Genomic DNA, 20,309 nt, shown 5'->3' with positions numbered 1-20,309 from the left:
AATAGGGGTTTTTAAGACTTTTATATTGATTTACATTGTAACTATAGTCAATTTACTTGACCTCAGTTCTTTAGATTTAGATTTTATACATTTAACTTCTATATATTTGGGAATGTTCCAACTAAGTATGTTTTATTTGTTGGAGCTACTGTGGAGAGTGTAAATTAACTCCATGTTAGAAAGTGCTTAAGTCTAAATAGAGATACATGATGACAGAGTAAAGGTTTTACTAGGTGTTGATTTTTTAATGCTGATAAATTTTCACCAAAACTTGTTGAATAGTCAAAAATTTTATTAGCATGACATTGGAGTAATGATATAAAAATGCCTCTTGAGTGACAGCTCGAGGGGCTGCAGTGGCATATTTAAACCATTGCGTTTGTTTGTTTCGCTTACTGTCAAATTCCGTCTTGAAAAATACTATCAACTAGTTCTCCTGATAGATGGGATCTGTCTTTCACTTCCAGGATGTGTTTGTAACACAGTGTCTCTTCATTGGTTTTTGGTATATCCATATGCAACATAACAAGTAAACACAAATGTGAAATGCAGCTGTAATTGGTTTTAGCATATTCTGCTGACATCATAAAGCAGACATCTTAAAAGAGGCAGCATGGTCTGCTGAAAAGATCACTGGACTTGGAGTGAGAGAGGCATGGCTTCAGTTTTCCAGCTTTGTCACTTGTTAGTCTGTGTGATTGGGAGCCATTCACTTAATTTCTCTGAGCCTCAGTTTCTTCAACTATAACATGAAGAGAACATTTGAGCTATCTATCTTGCAGAATTTTTATTATGATTAAGTGAAATAATATATATGGAAATACTTTATTAACTAAATAACACTACATTCAAGTACATTATGATTATTGTTTCTATAATAAATCTCTCAAGATTTAATCAATTTTCATTTTATTTTTATTGCCTATCAGTCATAATGGGATGGATAAAACAATTACTTATTCTATATGCTGCATTCATTTCTGTTTCATTGTAGATATTTTATTAACCATCTCTATCCATTCCCCAATAACATTTTATTTTAAATATAAACTTCATAATTGAGGGTTAGACTATCTACAAGTCATTTGGATTTGTTTGAATTTTGTGTCCTTGAACAAGTATGCCGGGTTTCATGTTCTACTTATGTGCACATATAATTAAAAGAACAGCTTTGGTTTTAAAGACAAAAATTGGCAAAAGACTACCACATTATGTCCTCTATTCACTTCTGGTGTTTGGCAAAAAAGGCTCAAAATTGAAAGAATTGTTTCATATAGAAGCACAGTTCAGATGCATGGATTTATTGTTTTGAAAAAATTGCATGGGAGAATTGAGATAAAATTAAATCAACAAATATTTATGCGTGCCTTCATCTTTTTTGCGAGGGTCTGATTTTTAACTCATACAGATCTCTTACTAGCCCAATAGTCATTTTATAAACTGTACTAAATAGGCATATACTTATTTGCTACAGTTCTATACTTTTGTATGTTTCATACTGCAACCCTTACTACTTTTCAATAATTAATTAAATCATTAAGAGTTCCTGTTAGCATCTAGACTTCTTGGAAAGAGACTATCCCAGTTAGATATGTGTTATTCTAATTTTCATGAGATAAGTTTGGCCTTTTCATATTTCTGTAGCCCAGTGCCCTCTGGTTTTTCTTATGACTGCATTTTTTTATGCAAACTTTGATGTGGAGGTCTTGCTGGTTCCTATTACTATTATGGAACATTGATAATGCTGGAGTCCATTTCATAATCGGGGTCTTTATAGGGACTGTTCAGGTATCTGTAGCCAAAATTTCTTCTCATTGTGTTCTACTCCAGGGCAACACATGATGTGCCAGCTGGATATGCTCCCTGCATGCCTCAGGTGGCCACGTTTCAATGGTGCCTATAGAGTATGGGCCAAATTCTCATTCTGTGTGTTAATCTGTGGGAGAATTCCCATAGAAAATGGGGTAAGAGCATATTTTCAGGAAACCTCAAAGAGATTAGTCAAATGAGTAGGCTAGAACACTGTAAGTCAAGGCATTACATGGAAATTCTATAGCACTGTGTGAGATGAAAGTTTGACTAAGAACAGGTATAGTAATCCAGAGAGATTTAAAATTAGGTATTCATTTAATTCCTCTATGATTTCTCCAGGAGGAGTTGCTATAGCCACTTCCCATTCTCCCTTCCTTACATGTCACAGGCATTTGCTCTGATTCACAACCTTCAAACTAGCTCATGGAACTGGAGATTGAATTTTAATATGCAGTTTTTGTCTTTGAGAAGGTCTTAAGTTAATGTAGCAATCATCTGGTATTTCTGTTGTCACCTGGTAATGATTGGTCATTTAAGTTGCTTTTTGACTTTGATAGCACTAAAATACTCTTAGGGAGGGTAGAACTCCTTCATTATTCTCCTCATATCATGGGAATATATTGTTTGAATACTAAGCCTTTCCCTTTTTATTTTAATGCCTTTCCTCCATTAAATATTTTTCTATTGATTCTACAGAAAACTTGCTTTGTATATATATTTTTGGATGGCGTATCTAATATTATATTGTAAGCTCCTTGAAGATAGAGATTATCTTTTGCCTCTTTGTCACCAGCACTTAGGACAGTGTCTGGTACATAGTAAATGCTTAATAAGTGTTTATTGATTGATTGATTAAAATGCTTTGACAAATAAGGACATGGAAGAGTAACTTGGTACCAGTGCTTTCCATATGTTATGAATTTTAATCTTTGTATGCCATAAAATAAAGTTGAATATTTTAGTTTTAATTGTATGTAATCTAAGGAAAGGTTCCACTTTGTGAATGAAAAAAGTTCAAGAGAGGTTAGGTGAAATCTAAAAATGTGACAATATTTACAAAGTATGTGTGAGGAGACTTAAAACTATTGATACACAGTCATTTAAGACCTAGTAACCACAGACATATCATATTCCATGCTCAGGTTAAGATGGTAGTCTCACATTATTCTGTGTAGATTAAATGGTGAACAATATCTTTGTTTTGTAACCTTCAAAAGATATATGGATTTTAAACTTGTGGAGTTTAAGGAAAGGGAATTAAAATCCATAGACTGTAAATGTTTTAAAAGAAGCCTAATTTGCTCTACATGAAAAGGGATGCAATTATTTACAACAATAAACAAACACTAAGGAAAAAATACTATTTCAACTTACATGCAAGGCTATGACATGCTATTGGTGCTTTGCAAACCTTAAAGGTATTATATAATTTCTAAAGGAATATTTATGCTTAAAATGGAAATATGCCTTATTTATGCTTTTCCAGTCTAGGTAGTTTTCCAAAAAAAGAAAGTTTAAATGAAAATTCTTTTGGATATGTAGGGGAATTGAAGATTCAGTACTCTCCAACAGATGTGAAACTCTTATAGCCTGGCATTATCAGACTTTTATAAGTTTGCAGAGAGTACTTGCCAATCATATCCTCTTATGTGTTTGGCCACAAGACAATTTGGAAATTCACAATGACCCCATCTGTAAAGGTTGGCTGTACCATGACCTTGGCTAGTTGGAAAGCTATTTCAGCAACGTCCACATGCAGTATAGTGTGTGAAAAACAGGGGGACAGATGGTAAGGTCGGCAGCAAGGAACTTGTTCATTGACATTGATAGAGGCCCTTCCTCTTGCCAGAGTGGCTCTGTGGACATACTTTGGCAGAGAAGATGAGGCCAAAGCACATGTCTTAATAGATGGTGAGCTGCAGGCAAACTGGAGGGATCCATATTCAGTGAGAGTTTGAGTTTGGCATGACTGTATCTATCAGCTTGAGTGTCACATACACTCAATGGATGTGCAGTGGGGCCAGGCAACACCACACTGATGGCAAGGATGTCATAAGGTTCCTGATATGGTGCACATGTTTGAGTGGAGTTGGACATTGAATATCTTGGCGCACGCCAAGCAGCACCAGACTAGAGTGCATTATTCTGCGGTTGAATAGCAGATGGTGAGTGCAGACGTTTGGAGGGTGTGTGCATTGGTACCAGATACAGAGCCAACAAGCTTACTTAGAAGGTTATTGCATATCTTGACTTTGGCAGCTAGTTTTTTCAAGAGTGCATGAAAAGTTAAAGTCCTATCCAGAGTCATACTCCGAATGCCAGGTGTGGTTGATGTTTCAGATATTTTCTGCTCATAGCAGAAATGTTGTGGCACTGGAATGCATTCTTCAATCTATTGGTCACATTCAGTTGAAGGTGCCTTCTCTAGTGTTGACCAAATGGGCCGTATCAGCATTCTAAGTCTCAACATTTCTGAACTTGATGTCAAAACAGATGTCATCAACACAAGTGAACTTTAGTGAAAGGGTGAATGAAAGGTATGGTAGAGCATTGTGGGTGTAAGTGTACAATCCTTTGAGAGGTGATTTGATTTAATTTTTATTCATACCAAATTACATATAATATAAAAATAAAAAATAAATTATAAATTGGTGTTTCTGATGCAGAAAAGTTAAGGAATTCATAGTTTAAGGTCAGTAGTAATGCTGTATAAGTAAGGAAAATTTTATTGCTATATGATTCTTTCTGGGGGTGTGCTATATATAGAGTCATAAATAAATGCTTAATAAAAGAACTTTTCTGTGGTTCGATGTATAGCCATACATTAGATAGGATTATACAAAATATATTTGTGGTTCAGAAAATTTCAGTTTAAACAAAGACCATGCATAATTTAAATTATTCAGTCATCTAAAGAAAGGGAACATTTGCAGATTCTGACTAGGAACATCTGGAATAATGGAGAATACTACAAAATATGCATATATATATGTACATATATATATGTAGAATCAGGAAAAATGTAATTTGCAATTCTAGTTTAGAATTTGTTATGTGATATAACAAATTATAAAGTAATGATGGGGCAAACCATTTTTATAATGCCTTTGCAGAATATGTATTTCTCTGGACATTTTCTGAAGCATTTTAAAGCATTTTAAACCTTATTTTTACCATTGTATTAGAGAGGTTCTTTCTCAAATCTATATTTGATTTCTTACTTAATGATTTTTTACTTTCTTTTCTTCAGTGCTTCAGTGGTTATTGTAATAATGCAGGCTAATTTGTCTTGCTCATTGTCATTTTTATTCTTCTGCTGCTATTCCATCTTTCATTTTATCTTTCTTAAGTCTGATTTTGGAAAAAAAAGACATTTCAAAAAATATCTGTTAAGGGCCTACTGACATATAATCCTTAAACCATATAATCCATATAATCACTGGGCTCGTATCTCACCTTTCTAATGAAATTAACACTAGTTAAGTGAGCTCCTTGAGAGTAGGGGCCAATTTTTGGGTGGAGGGGCTTTATACCTCCAGAGGGCAACCAGGTTGCCCAGTGGTTAGAGTGCTGAGCCTGGAGTCAGGAATTCTCATCTTCCTGAGTTCAAATCTGGCCTCAGACACTTAATAGTTGTGTGTCCCTGGGCAAGTCACTTCACCCTGTTTACCTTAGAATTCTCATCTACAAAATGAGCTGGCAAAGTAAATGGCAGACCACGCCAATGAGTTCTGCCAAGAAAACCCCAAATAGGGACACAGCCACAGCTGAAAAACAACTGAATAACAACCTGCACTTCTTCACAGTGCCTGGCACATGGCATATTAACTGCTTACTGACTGGCTTGAGCTCTTTAAGATTTGGTTTCCTTAATCCCCATTCTTACAGTGGTCACAAAGGAGATAATGACTCCACTTCATATTGACACCTATTATGTGCCAGGCTGTGTGCTGGCTCTAAGGGGTCTTTAGTCGTTATTCATTTCAAAGAAACACAAGACTGGTCCCTTACCTCAAAGAACTTATATTCCTAACTGGTTTGACCAAACATAAATAAAATTTCAAATAAAGAGTATATAATATAAATAAAAGTGCAAGACAATAATAGAAGAGTTGCCACAAGGCAGAACATTACTGTCAAATAATAATGCAGGTCAGCAGTTGTTAAGAATTTCAGTGGAGAGAGATCACTTTAGATTGCAGAGGTCTAGTCCATCCCTTTCAGTTAATTGATAATTAAACCCAAGGCTCTGAGAAATTAAGTGATTTGCCTAAGATTATGTTGTTATTTTGCTTTATGTAGCTATACCATGTACATGTTCCTACCACTTTTATTCTTCTTTCATTATACAAATCATTATTATTATTTCTATTCATTATATTATTTCTATTCATTTGTTTTGAAAGGAAATTCTTTCCAAATGTTGATAGATGAAATTTCTTCAGTATTCCAGGTGCTTCAGATATCAATTGCATATATTAAATGGCAGAAACTATTTGTGATAGCCTCTTCCATATCACCAGCCCATTGAGTTCTAGACTATTGAGATCCAGTTTCCGTTCTGATCTCTATTTAAAAACATTTTAATTTCTGAATGATTCTTCTATTTCATATGTAAAATATGACATAATGCTTAGATGTGGTTGCAACATCTTAATAAAGAAAGAAGAAAAAAATTGAGATAAAAAAGAATGATTTCTCTTTATAGAGACAATTTGTTGGTTCAAATTCCTTATTTTCAATAATTACCTAACTAGACAAACCATTCATCTTCTCTGAACTTGTTTTCTCATCTGAAAAGGCAGCATCTAATCTAAATTCTTTTATAGATGTGGAAACTGAGTCTGAGAGAGATTGAATGACTTCCCAAGGTCACAAGTAGCAGAGTTGGGATGTGAAACAAGAGCATCTGATTTTTTAAAAAATGCAGTTGTGTTTCCACTGTACCAGGCTTCCCTATTCCAATATTATATCCTATGAAATATCCTAATGGGGTTGTAAGCAGGAAGTGATGGAATATTGAATATGAATACCACCAATCCTATAACAAGGATGCAATTACTCTGTGGCCACCATTCTTAAAATTTTGGTATTCAGTATATCATCTAGCTTTGTGCTTTGAAACTATACCATCACTTAGAAAATTTATATCGTTGTCTCAATATTTAATGATTGTGTTGAATAATGTTGGTCACAGACCACACTACCTATCCCTGTGGAATCTGCTAAATCCCTCTCACCAGTCAAAAGCAATATCATTGATTAAATAATACTTATAGCTTCCTAACTCTGAAGCAGTTTTTATCTGCCATACAGTTCTAGCCTCTAGCTTCCTGTGTGGTACACTGTCTAAGGTCTTGTTAAAATATAAATAAATTATACTCAGCACATTTCCTCTCTCTGCCCAACTTGGTAGTCTATTGAAACAACTGTCTTAATGAAACCTACAGTGAAATATTGTGCATTTTGTTGTTAAGCCAGAATGAGTTTGGAAGTTATATGAATATATGGTTGAAGTCATCTACTTATAGCAGGTTGTGTGTACATTTTTAAATATGATTTTATGTACTGAAGATCATCTATGTTTGAGATAGAGAGTATTCTTCAAATCCAAATGGTATTGGACTCTCAACAACTGAACATCAAAAATTTATGCCACTTTTCACTTTTTAAAGCATTTCTTCCTCCTCATCATTTTACTGAGGATCTCAGTTACCTATACTTCTTGACATCCCCAAATGACTAGTTTTTATTTTGTTTTCTCTCCAAATGACTTGTTTTTATTTTAAGCGTGCTTGTTTTCTCTCCTAATAGATTGTAATCTCCTTGAAAGTAGATGATAGTTCACTTCTGAGTTTGTATTCTTGGGTCCTAACACCATTAATAAAGACTTGTTTCTTGGTTAATAGGCAAATGAGCATCAGTGTCTATGTTTTTAAAAGGAAGCTAATCTAAAAAAATAATTTATCTATGGAACACATTAATTTGCTTTTGAAATCTGAATTGCCCTGTTAATTTTCATTTTTCATGGAGTAATATAGAACTTCCTCTAATATTGGTGTCTAGGGAAAGGACTAATGCTCATGTTTCTTTGGAAATTTTGGGGAGACATAATTTCAGATAACCATATTCACATAACATTGAACAGTGTTGTTTGCCATATATAAAATGATGGCATAGGAAAACTGTATGAATGTATAGAATGCCAGGGGAAAGATAAAATATTTGTCAACAATAACTTATGTATAGATAACTGAGAATTGTTGCCTAATCCTAACATATTCTAGACTACCTGAGTCATGTGGGCAGTGAGAACATAGGAAAGAATTCCTTTTAACAGATCACTCATTGTTTAACGATTTATTACTGTTACATAGTCAACTCTCTCCTTGAAAATGTTAGAGGACAATTTGTGCAAGGATACAGTTAGAATGGAAACAGTGTTATTCTGTACAACCATCACATCTCACCTCTTCAGGGGAAGAAAGTGCTTTAAGATAGATACATTGAAAATGTGATGACTAGTTTGAAACACAGTGCTATACTCATCGAACCTTTGTAGAGAGCAATTTGGAACTACACCCAAAGGGCAACAAAAATGTGCATACCCTTTGATCCAGCAATACCACTACTGGGGTCTATACCCTGAAGAGATGACGAAAAAGGGTAAAAATATCACTTGTACAAAAATATTCATAGCAGCCCTGTTTGTGGTGGCAAAAAATTGGAAATCAAGTAAATGTCCTTCAATTGGGGAATGGCTTAGCAAACTGTGGTATATGTATGTCATGGAACACTATTGTTCTATTAGAAACCAGGAGGGATGGGAATTCAGGGAAGCCTGAAGGGATTTGCATGAACTGATGCTGCATGAGATGAGCAGAACCAGAAAAACACTGTACATCCTAACAGCAATAGCAGGGGGATGATCAACCTTGATGGACTCACTCATTCCATCAGTGTAGCAATCAGGGACAATTTTGGGCTGTCTGCAATGGAGAGTACCATCTGTATCCAGAGGAAAAGCTGTGGAGTTTGAACAAAGGCCAAGGACTATTACCTTTAATTTAGGGGGGGGGGGGAAACTGATATCTTATTGTCTGATCTTGCTATCTCATTTACTTTATGTTTCTTCCTTAAGGATATGATTTCTCTCTCATCACATTCAATTTGGATCATTATATACCATGGAAACAATGTAAAGACTGGCAAATTGCCTTCTGTGGAGGGTGGGGGGAAGGAAGTAAGATTTGGGTAAAAATTGTAAAATTCAAAATAAATAAAATCTTCAAATCCAAAAAAAAGAAAAGAAATACAGTGTTATAGACTTCAAGGATAAACTAAATTCTGCACTCATGTATCCTCTCTTCTCTAGTTTTCAAACAAATATCATTACTGTTGGTAATCAGATATTTAAAAGATCTTTTTATCAAAATCCCCCAAACCTAAGAAGATCCTGTGGTTAGATTGTGATTAGATTTATCTCAATGTTTATTTGCCATGTAACTGCTAGAGAACTAATTCAATGTTAGTATATTTATCATGGCTTTTACCAGTCTAACTAGTTATATGAATGAATGAGTAAATGAATAAAAGCATTTATTTAGACTTTGCTATGTGTAAAACACTGGCAATGCATGAAAAATAAGACAGTGCTTGCTCTCATAGAAATAGCACACACAGGCACATATACATATACACACAGTTCATATAAAATAGATGGAAAAGCCCAGTGATCCTTAGGGTTTCAGCTGCAAGACAGGTCATGATGTATTTTCTCTAGTATCATTTCCATTGATACTCTTTGTTTATGATATTAAATCATTTGACAGTGTCAATGACTGGTAATGAGTACTTTCTTTTTTGGGTCTCTGTAAAGGTTTAAGCTACTTTGAATTCTGACTGTAAAACCATCACCTCACCTATTCATTATCAAGAATGACCTTGAGGTAGACACATACCAAAAGGACTCACTGCACAGGCATGGTAGACTTCACCAGCTATTTGGAATGCCTTTGAGATATTTGGGGCTGATGATAATTAAGGATGTATAGAAGTTAAAACTGGATATTAGAGATTATCTTGTCCATACTCCTCATATTTGAGATGAAGAAAGTAAAGTGATTTACTGAAGGTAATCATGTAATAGGTTGAAGAGCTAAGGTCTGAATTAAGTCTTCTGACTTAAAATCAAATCCTTTTTCTATTACATTAACATACCACACCCCACAATGATATGGAATCATGGATAATTCATTTACTTTTCCACTGTAAGGGGTTTTGGTCAGTTTGTTACATTCCTGACAGAATCAGAGATAACTAATAGGTTCCCCAATCCAAGAGATAAACTGATTGATCACACACACACACAAACACACACACACACACACACACACACACACACACACACACTAAGTATTTTTAGTTCTTTGGGATGCCATACATTCAAATTAACACTCTTCTAGAAAATATACTTCTTAATTGTAAAGGCAAGAGAGAGGTATTCTAAGCAGTTAATGCTTTGCATATTTTTAACATCTATTATACACATAACAATTTTAAAAAGGACGGGTGATTCTATTTGTTTTCCTGCCCAATTCTTTTGTAATTCAAACAATTAACCACTGATTTATTTGTTTTATAGTTATGATTTTAATATATAAGGCTATTTTAAACTGTTTCACATGTCTATTAATTGACAGTCTCTTTTCTCCCTATCTTTTCTCCCTTTCCCCCAGACATATATATATATATATATATATGTATGTATGTATGTATGTATGTATGTATATACATATATATATATATATATATACACATATCCCACAAGAGCTTATTATCTCAAAATATTCCATTATAGACTTTCACTGCAAGAGAAATATTACTAGAATGGTGACATTAGAAATTTCATTGCAAGAAAATGAAAAGTAAGTGGGTGGTAAGGAAGTAAAGGCAGCAAGTCTAGACATTCTTTTCCAGAAGTCTTACAGACAATTTGAGTAATAATATATGATAATAGTTTCAAGGGATGCCAGAATCACGTGAAGATTTTGTTTTGTTTGTTTTCTACGATAAGGTATATCTTTGTGTGATTTTAGACATCATAACAATTAATATATAGACAGATTGAAGGTTAAGATAGAGATTGACAAGATTCACAGAGACAGAATAGAGTTTATCAAATAAAGAACTTGCTATTGGCAGAAAGAGCCCCTCTTCCTTAGAGACTATTGCAGAGAGAATGAGAGGCAGGTTCAGTTGCTTGTTTAGATTGGTTTGACTGGGAGCTGGTCTGGGGAAGGGGGTGTTTTTTTAAGTATGGAATGGGAGAGATGGAGGTCTTCCTGTAAACATTTTTGCTTTGAACTTTTATAAGTTTACTAAAAGGTGTCATTTTGGTAAAGTAGGGGAAAAAAGAACACTGGATTTGAAGTTTGAAAACCCAGATTTGGTACTTTACACTGGGTGATTGCTTAAGATACCTAGCCTTTGTAGGGACTATGCTGGGTGGTTTATATGACAAGATCATATACAAGTGTAGTTTCCAACATGGTGGGAATAAATTTAAAAAGATATGTCCAAACTCTACCTCATCTATTCTCAGACAATAGCAGGTGCTGGCTTAGGACCACTGTCAAATTTTTAACATATTTCTTTGATCTCTAGATAGCCTGGAAAATCCCCCCTCTTAAAATCTGTCAGAAATTCTATTCCTAATTATTCTAGTTCCAGATATCTCAGGTTGTAATTTTCTTTTTGGGAATCCTGGGGTGGGAGAACTGGGGAAGGAATTAGAAAAAAACTTGATACCCATTTTAAGGATGAGGAAAGGATAAAGGTCAGAAAGATTAAGTGATTGCTCAAGGTCACATAATTAGTAACTATCATATTCAAACTGAGTCATCTTCTGACCCTAGTGATAGCACTCCTTCTGCTACCCCACACTGCCTTACTAATGGGACTCAGTTGTCATAGGGATCAATCTCAGCTTCTAGACGCCACTGGAAAGAATACCTAACCATCTGTTTCCTGTCAGGAATTTGCCTCGATGACTTCTAATCTCTTTTCCAGATTGAAATCTGTGACCCTGCGATTGTATATCCATAGAACTACAAAGCAGAATAAATGATCCATGTATTAAAACCACTCCCATGATCAGTGATATGATTTTTGGTCAGTGATTAAATACTTTATGGAAAACTTATTAGCTTACTATTAGATTTAAATTCAGATTTGGAGGAAAGTTGGATTTTCTACCCTCACTTAAAATGCAATTTCAACTGAAGGAGACCAAAATTACATGACTTCATATTTGTGAAAGGAGGTACATTTACAACTTTATGAATGAAAAATTTAATTAGTTGCTTTGGCTTGAGCCACTAGATAGTGTAGACATATGCTGCAAAAGTTTAACTATGTGTTTACATTATCCAAATTATCCTGACCTATGGTTTTATTCCTATGACAGTCAACTTCTGGAATGGTGCCCACTGCCTCTTTAGGACATAATTAGCAAGCAGTTAGGGGCAGTTAGTCTCAGGGGATAGAGTGCTGGACCTGGAATCAGGAAGATTCATCTATGTGACTTCAAAATCTGGACTTAGCCACTTCCTTAGCTGTATGATCCTGGACAAGTCACTTAACCATTTTTACCTTGGTTTCTTCATCTATAAAATGAGCTGGAGAAAGAATTGGCAAACCACTTCAGTATCTCTGCCAAGAAAATCCCAAGTGGTGTCAGGAAGAGTCAGATATGACAGAAAATTAACTCAAACAACAACAAAAATCAAGCAACTAAATATTTGACTATATCTCAAAATTATCTAAAAAATCAACCATATTTAAAAAAACACATCGAAAATCAAGTCAATATGAGGTTGATTTTTTTGTTCTACAGAATTTGTCAGTGACCTTCTACCCTGATTTGTAGTATCCCTATGGTTCTAATTCTTAGATTGCTTTTAAGAGAAGCACAGTAAATGTTATGACTTAATGAAATGTAAGCACCATGCCTTTTTCCTCCACCATTTTCTATTGGATTAAATGACATTTCTAAACTACTAGAAAATTTATTCTAATATTTTAAAGTTTTTTGCACACCAAATGGAATCTGTATCTTTCTATAACAGGAATTCTGTGTGTGGGTGTTGGAGTATTGTGTGTAACCTATTCCTCTGGCAGGCCTATGAAACTTATAGATCCCTTTTCAGAATAACATTTTTAAATGCATAGAATAAAATACAAAGAATTACAAAGGAAACCTGTTAAATTGAAATAAAGATATAATTTTTCCTTATTTATGTTCATGAATTCCTTGAAATCTGTCCTTGAAACCTGTAGACCCTAGGTTTAAAAAATCCTGTTCTACAGATAAATTTAATGTAAAACATCTACTAATTATAAAAGATTTAGGGGAAGAAGGAACCATGCATCTGTTTCCTGTCTTTGAATCATAATTTGCATATTTTTACTTCTAACCTCATCTCTACTCCAGATATTTTCCCTTCTCAGGAATCTGTTAATCATTCTTAGAAACTGCTCTCTGTCCCGACTGCCTGATCTGGTCATCTTCCTTCCAAGGCTAGAAAGGCCATAATGTACCTATGTTGTCCAAGAATGTGAATATAACAAAATATTTAGAAGCACCCATATCAAAATTTGTCATTTTAAATTTACATTGATTATTTCCTGTCCTTCATTTTATAAATATTTTTCTTCTTCCTCCTGAATTTTGATTAATAGTGAGTGGTTCTGCCACTAATTTCCTTTTCATCATGGCAAGAAGGTAACCCTGGGTCCTGGATGCCTTGGCCAGTACAATGTGTACCTTCTGGTGGGTCTTGCTAAGTTGGAATGTCTTTGTATGCAGAATTGGTGATGAACTGTCTGTCTGTCTTCTGAGGACCAGAAGAGCCAAGCTCAAAGATGTTCATTTCCAGAAGGTTGGCCTGCATTCATAAAAACTCTATGAAAGCTTAGAACTAATTATTTGCCTTAGTAGAGTCAGGGTGAACACTGAATAAATCATGGATCCTTAATGTATTGAAGATATAATTACTCAATTATTGGTTACTGTTATTATAAGAAGCAGAAGGAGTTTATTTCTACATTGATAACTTTTGATTCAAACAATCAATCACTCAAAAAATATTTATTAAGCCCCTTCCACGTCCCAGGTACTATGCTGTGTACTGTGGAAACAGTCCTTACATACATTGAACTAAAGGAGAATCTAGACATTCTAATTTATTAGGCCAAATGCATTTTCTTGAAAGAACTGATAGTGAAACCCCTAACAAAAGGAAATGAAAATATTATGAATGGGCCTGTTGTACTAATCACAGAATTGTTTTTCTCTGATTTACTTTTTTTTTGTTGTTTTTCAGGGGATTTTTTTGTTAGGTGGTAGGGTTAAGTGACTTGCTCAAGGTCACACAGCTAGATAATTATTAAGTGTTTGAGGTCATATTTGAACTCAGGTCCTCCTGACTCCAGGAGTGCTCTAGCCACTTAGTTACCCCTCTCTGCTTCTTTTTTTTTTTAGGTTTGTTTTTTTTTAACAAGGCAATGGGGTTAGTGTACCCAAGGCCACACAGCTAGGTAATTATTAAGTGTCTGAGGCTGGATTTGAACTCAGGTACTCCTGACTCCAGGGCTGGTGTTCTATCCACTACACCACCTAGCCGCCCCTCTGCTTTACTTCTTAAGAAAGTGGGACTGAATTTGGTGTGGATGAGTTTCTTATATGACTTTGAGTGAACTGACAAAAACTTAATCCAAATATATGGAATTCTTCAACATGATCCTATGTTGGGTTGCCTTTCCTTTCTCCCCTTCTAATTTCTTTGTGCATCTTATTTTTCACTCATTAAATATAAGTTCCTTGATGTCAGGAACTTTCCTTTTTGTTTTTGTATTTCTAGGTCTTAGCACAATTATCTGATACATGGTATCGGTATTATTAGATGTGTATTCACTGACTTCTTGGGACAGTGACATCATCAAGAGGGTATTGGTGAGATTAATTTAAACCTACTACATTTGGTGAAGTTTATTTGTTCATTTGTTCATTCCTTGAAGATAGTAATTATCTAGTTTTATCTGTTTCACAACTGTTTATATACTTTAGAAGCACTTTTTTTCATTTCATCCTTAGGTGTTGATTTTTATAAGCTGGTCTATATGTGTCCTTTTGGCCTATATTTTGGTTTTCTACAGTATGCCACATTTCATGTCCCCCTGAAAAGCTTCTAAGAGCTTGTATAACTGCAGAAGGCAGTCACTTACTTATTAAGGGGCATCTTCCAAAATAAGCATTCTCTGAGACTTTGTAGTCTGCATTGATTACCAAGCTGTCTTCCAGTGTATCTCTGGGTGTTGAGATCCATGAAGACTTGGGTAGGTCGGGCACTGCTTGACTCAGTGAATCTTACCAATGGTTGAGATTACTAAAAATGATATTGTTGTCTGAATCTGGAAATTGGAAGGCTAAGAACCAACTGGGATCAGTCAACTGGCACACATCTATGAAGCACCTACTGTGTGCAAGGTGTCCCAGTAAATGTTGATGATACAAAAGTACAATCCAAATAATTTCTGCCTTTTTTTTTACATTTTTCAATAAAAGCACCTGTCAGTTTTCAAGAAGGAATGCACTCTTAGTTGGGGGGATCAGGAAAGGCATTATGTAGAAGATGGAAAGAATCTAGGAATTCTAAGAGACAGAGGAAAGGAAGAAATTGCTAGAGAGCTGGGACAGCCAGTATAGAAAGAATGGCAATGAAAGATGGAATGTCTTATTTAAGAAACACTTAGAAGGATTTTTATCAGTCATCCTAAATTTGCAAATGTAAATGACACTGGGAACTTCTTGAAGAAATTAACTTCCAATGGCAAAATGTCTTGTCCACAATTTTCCCTGAATCTTCCAGAACACTCCACTTCTTAAATGTCTAACCTTATTAAACCTGCATAACAATTCAAGGTTCTCTGTTCTGCCTTTTTTAGGCAGAATTAGTGGTTTTATCATGAAGAAACCATTAGAGGAACTGCATATGAAAGAACAACTGGCCCCACTTCCAGGCCCCATCCTTGGGCCAAAATATGTAGTCGCCAACAGCGAGTTGGCTACTGTGTTTTTTGAGTTCTGGCTCAGAGTAATATCCATCTGTTTTGCTCAATCATTTGCCCAAGTACTATAGTAATAGTCCTATTATTATATTCATATTGTGGTCCTATTTGAGGGGGTCAAATGTAAACAAACTACAATCCTTATTTTATTTGGTACATTGTGCAGACCAAAAGATTGCTACCACTGGTGATGATGGTGATGATCTGCTTCCCTAACTGCTCTCAGTTTTCCTTATATTGGACAGCAGACCTTTAGAATGAGGATTTAGTTGTGACCAAATCTCTTCTCCAAGGTCGATAAAAATGTGATTTGGGGAATTTTTTCTCCAAGAAAAAAAGAGTACTAAGAAAAGAAATAGAGAAAAATGAGAAAAGAAGAAAATGAAGTAGAAGAAGAGAGAGACACTAATCAAGGAAAAGGAGGAGAAAGTGGGAAAATACTTAAAATATATCTACTATATACAGAAGTAATTTTATAATTTCACTTGAATCAGCAGAGCAATTTGGTAAAACACTTGGTCAGTTCATTTAAAAAATCAAATTGGTTGATGGATAAAACCCTCTCCCTAGTCAAACCAGTTGTGCCTATAGCTACAGCCCAGTCTTTATCCTTTCTTCTTCTCTTCCCTGTCTTGTGGGTCATATTCATTCACCATATTTAATTGGTGAGCAGAACAGTGCCAGCTGGTGATGCAAATTTATCTAGAGGTAGATAATTTTTATGCTTCTGAATCATTTATCAGGGGATTATTGTTATACCATATATTTTCTGAGCTTGAGTTATTTTTGTCAGTTTCTTTTATGAATGTTTTGTTGCCTTATAAGGAAATATGTGCACTCCCCTCATCTCATTCAGTTGTCCCTGGTGACGCCTCCATAATTTCTGTCTTCTATATACTGGTACATTTTTAGTTTAATTCAAGCATATGAGAAGCGGGGGAAAAGTTGAGTTAAAGTCACTGTCAATAATTTAAATGCCCTCACACAGGGACACACACACACACACGCACACACACACACACACACACACAAACACACATACACATACACATACACAAATAAATATACATATGCAGATATAGACACATTCACACATATGCCAGAAATCTAAATCCCATTCATAGGGTTTGGTATCTGCGTGGGGAAGATATAAATTATATAAACAAAAATACAATCTGATATAGTCAATGAAATTACAGTAAACATATACTTTAATATACATTTGAAGGGAAAAAAATCCATAAATGAGTAATAAATATATTCTCCAATTTATTCAGTTGTCTTGAACAAGAATGATTTATGATCATATTCCAATATGTAAAAAAGATAAATATGGCAGAGTACCATAAAACATTTACTTATTTTAAAAATAATAGGCAACTAATAAGATCATTTAAAATTTACATAGGAAAGGGCAATTTTTCTATTGCCACATTAGTCATTTGGTACCCTTAGTAGTAATGATTTGATTTGGAAATGATTATTTTCTTGTTATTTTTTCTTCAGTAGGAAAGACTAGAAAAGGATTAGAGTTAAAAACATAAATAATAGTATTGAATTGTACATTTAGTTTTTTAAAAATAAATTTATTTATTTTTGAATTTTACACTTTTTACCCAAATCTTGCTTCCTTCTCCCCAACTCCCACAGAAGGCAGTCTGTTAGTCTTTATATTGTTTCCATGCTTGATCTAAATTGAATGTGTTGAGAGAGAAATCATATCCTTAAGGAAAAAAAAAGAGATAGCAAGATTACATAATAAGATAATGTGGTTTTTTTTAAATTAAAGGTAATAGTCTTTGGTATTTGTTCAAACTCCACAATTCTTTCTCTGGATACAGATGTTATTCTCCATTTATATTAGTTTTAGAAATTTAGCATCCAACCTATTGATTTGAAATTTAAATTTTTTAATTAAAAAAATCAATGCAGGGGATTAGAATTACTTAAACCAGGTAACTTGATTTAGTTTTTGTATCTCTCTGTGTTCTTTGTATGTCTTAATCCTAAACAACACTAATTATATATGTTTATATATGTTTATATATGTTAAAGTTTCACAACATGAATATGTGTTACCCTAACCAACACTTTGCCAAATCTATGTGCAAATTAAATGTGTCAACTCTATCCATTGCTTTTAGAGTGGTGTGAGCCTAAATTTTTTTCCTGGTTAAAGTTTAAATAGCAATTTTATTTTAGTATGTGCTTTCTGATTTTTACAATTCTTTCTTTTTGTCTGAAAATAATATTTTTAATAGTCTTCAGTATGTGAAATCTTTGTCTCCTTAAAAATGCAACAGAAGATATAATATTCTTGAAATTCAGTATATCGTTATAAAGTCTTTAACACTGAGGTATATTTTGATATTCAGAATTGCCTCTTTTTTTCTTTAGATTCTTTTCTTTTCATTACAAAACTACTCCAGGAAGAGGGTTTCTTTTTTTCCCTCAAAAAAAAAAGCTACGCTTGACTGATAATGCATTGCTTTGGATGGTGAAACATTATGAAAGTTTAATTTTTAATTAAATCTGAAATACCAATTATAACTGAAAGAGATTTTAACCTGTTTCTTTTCAGACTGCCTGAAGTTACATTTAGAGGCTGAAATCACTGCACCTTAAAAACAAAAAAGGTTGAGCTTTACTGCATTCCTGTAAGTAAAAACTTCTGCTTTTCTCCTTGTTTCTGTGACCAGTCTCTAAAGATAAAAGCAGCAAAATTAGTAGTAACCAGATTTGGTAAACCATCTGAATATCCCTGCTTAAATTTATAAGTTTCAGTTATTTCCTTTCTTTAAAAAAAAAAAAAGTTTGTTGGGCTAAATTTTCAGTGTGTATGTGTGTGTGTTTTTTTTATACCAAACCCACATTGTTGATCTTTTCTGTTGGTTAAGTTGAATTGGATTAGGGTTGGTATATGGCTTCAACATAGAGACATGTATTTCCTGTCATCCCATCATTGAAGAAGCCTATGTTTTGGAATGAAGATAATAGATGGTAGCAGGTTTCTAATGACATCAAAGTAAAATCATTTTTCCTTTATGATGTCATTAGAAATTGCCCTTACCTACAAAAGAAATTGAAAAGAACAGAAAGTTCTTGATGACATCACAATAGAATTCAGCTATCTTGAGGACTTTGGGCAGAACTAAGCAAGATGCATAATTCCCTTGTGTGCGTGTGTTCCCCGTTCTGCTATGAAGCAGTCAAAATAGCACATCTTATGTCTTCCTGTGAGCTACAAGGCTGTCTCTCAGAGCCCCATTGTTCCATAAATGCATGTCAGAGTCTACCACAGTCTGGCCTACCCTTATTTAGCTGCTGTTTTGTCAATGTACTTGGAAGAACAATTAACATTTGGGATTTCAATGTCTGAATAACAGGCAGTGAATAGAACCCTAGCATATAAAAGATTCAGACGCTCAGGGTAAAAAAAAATAGAGCTTATAGCTGCTGGTGGAGGGGAAGCATTTTAATTTTGAACTGAAAGGTTGTGAAATACTATAATACTAAGTCAATCTGTTTTTTTGATTTAAGATCATAATGTACAGTTTGGTAATGAAATCCAGAGCTTATAACTTTCTCAAGTGGCATTTTTGTTTTTCAGTATAAAGTGTTAAAATGTTTTTAATTGCATGGCAATAGTGGCGGTGGTGGTGGAAGTGGTGGGGTTAAGTCATAGGGTGAAGGAACCCACCATAAAATCCTCTAGTCACTCTCTGCTGATTTTTGTTGGCATGATAGCCGAAGAGTGTAGATACGACAGCTCCCTGAAATATGTGAACCCCCATATTGTGTATAGATTACATACATTGAAGGATCTCTGAAATGGTGAACTATCTCTGTTATCTGAATTCTGGCTCATATCAGTTTCTGTGAGAAATGGAACATAGGGGGCGGCTAGGTGGCGGCTAGGTGGCGCAGCAGATAAAGCACCGGCCCTGGAGTCAGGAGTACTTGGGTTCAAATCCGGTCTCAGACACTTAATAATTACCTAGCTGTGTGGCCTTGGGCAAGCCACTTAACCCCATTTGCCTTGCAAAAAAAAAATAAAGAAATGGAACATAGGCAACTCCATTGTCAATAATTTTGGTTGAAGTAAAAATGGTATTTACCATTATCTTTATCCTGAGAATCAGAATGGATATTAGGTAGAAAAATTGATTTTGTATGACAGGGACCAGCATCTAGAAAAAAATATAGTCAAGACATTTACCAATGACATGTTCTCTTCAAACCTACTTCTTCCTGAAATTTAGCCACATATTAAACAACTAGTCTTTCCATTCTCTGTCTCACTCTACTCATGCTCATTAAGAACTCCCACAAATATTGTTTGCAGCTCTGATAAGTAACATATTTAC

General features: G+C 34.5%; 1 long non-coding RNA gene across 1 annotated transcript in view; it reads left to right on the top strand.

The window, feature by feature from the left end:
* LOC141507147 (uncharacterized) overlaps positions 1–20,309 on the top strand; it is an 866,305-nt gene that overhangs the window by 324,683 nt on the left and 521,313 nt on the right. The window contains exon 7 of the long non-coding RNA XR_012474087.1: positions 18,524–18,599. This is a non-coding gene — a long non-coding RNA (uncharacterized LOC141507147). The remainder of the gene's footprint in view (positions 1–18,523; positions 18,600–20,309) is intronic.

This window comes from Macrotis lagotis, chromosome 1 (genome assembly GCF_037893015.1).
Source record: "Macrotis lagotis isolate mMagLag1 chromosome 1, bilby.v1.9.chrom.fasta, whole genome shotgun sequence".
NCBI lineage: Eukaryota > Metazoa > Chordata > Mammalia > Peramelemorphia > Peramelidae > Macrotis > Macrotis lagotis.
The sequence above is the reverse complement of the archived record's forward strand: the minus strand, read 5'-3'. Positions and strand labels throughout refer to the sequence as shown.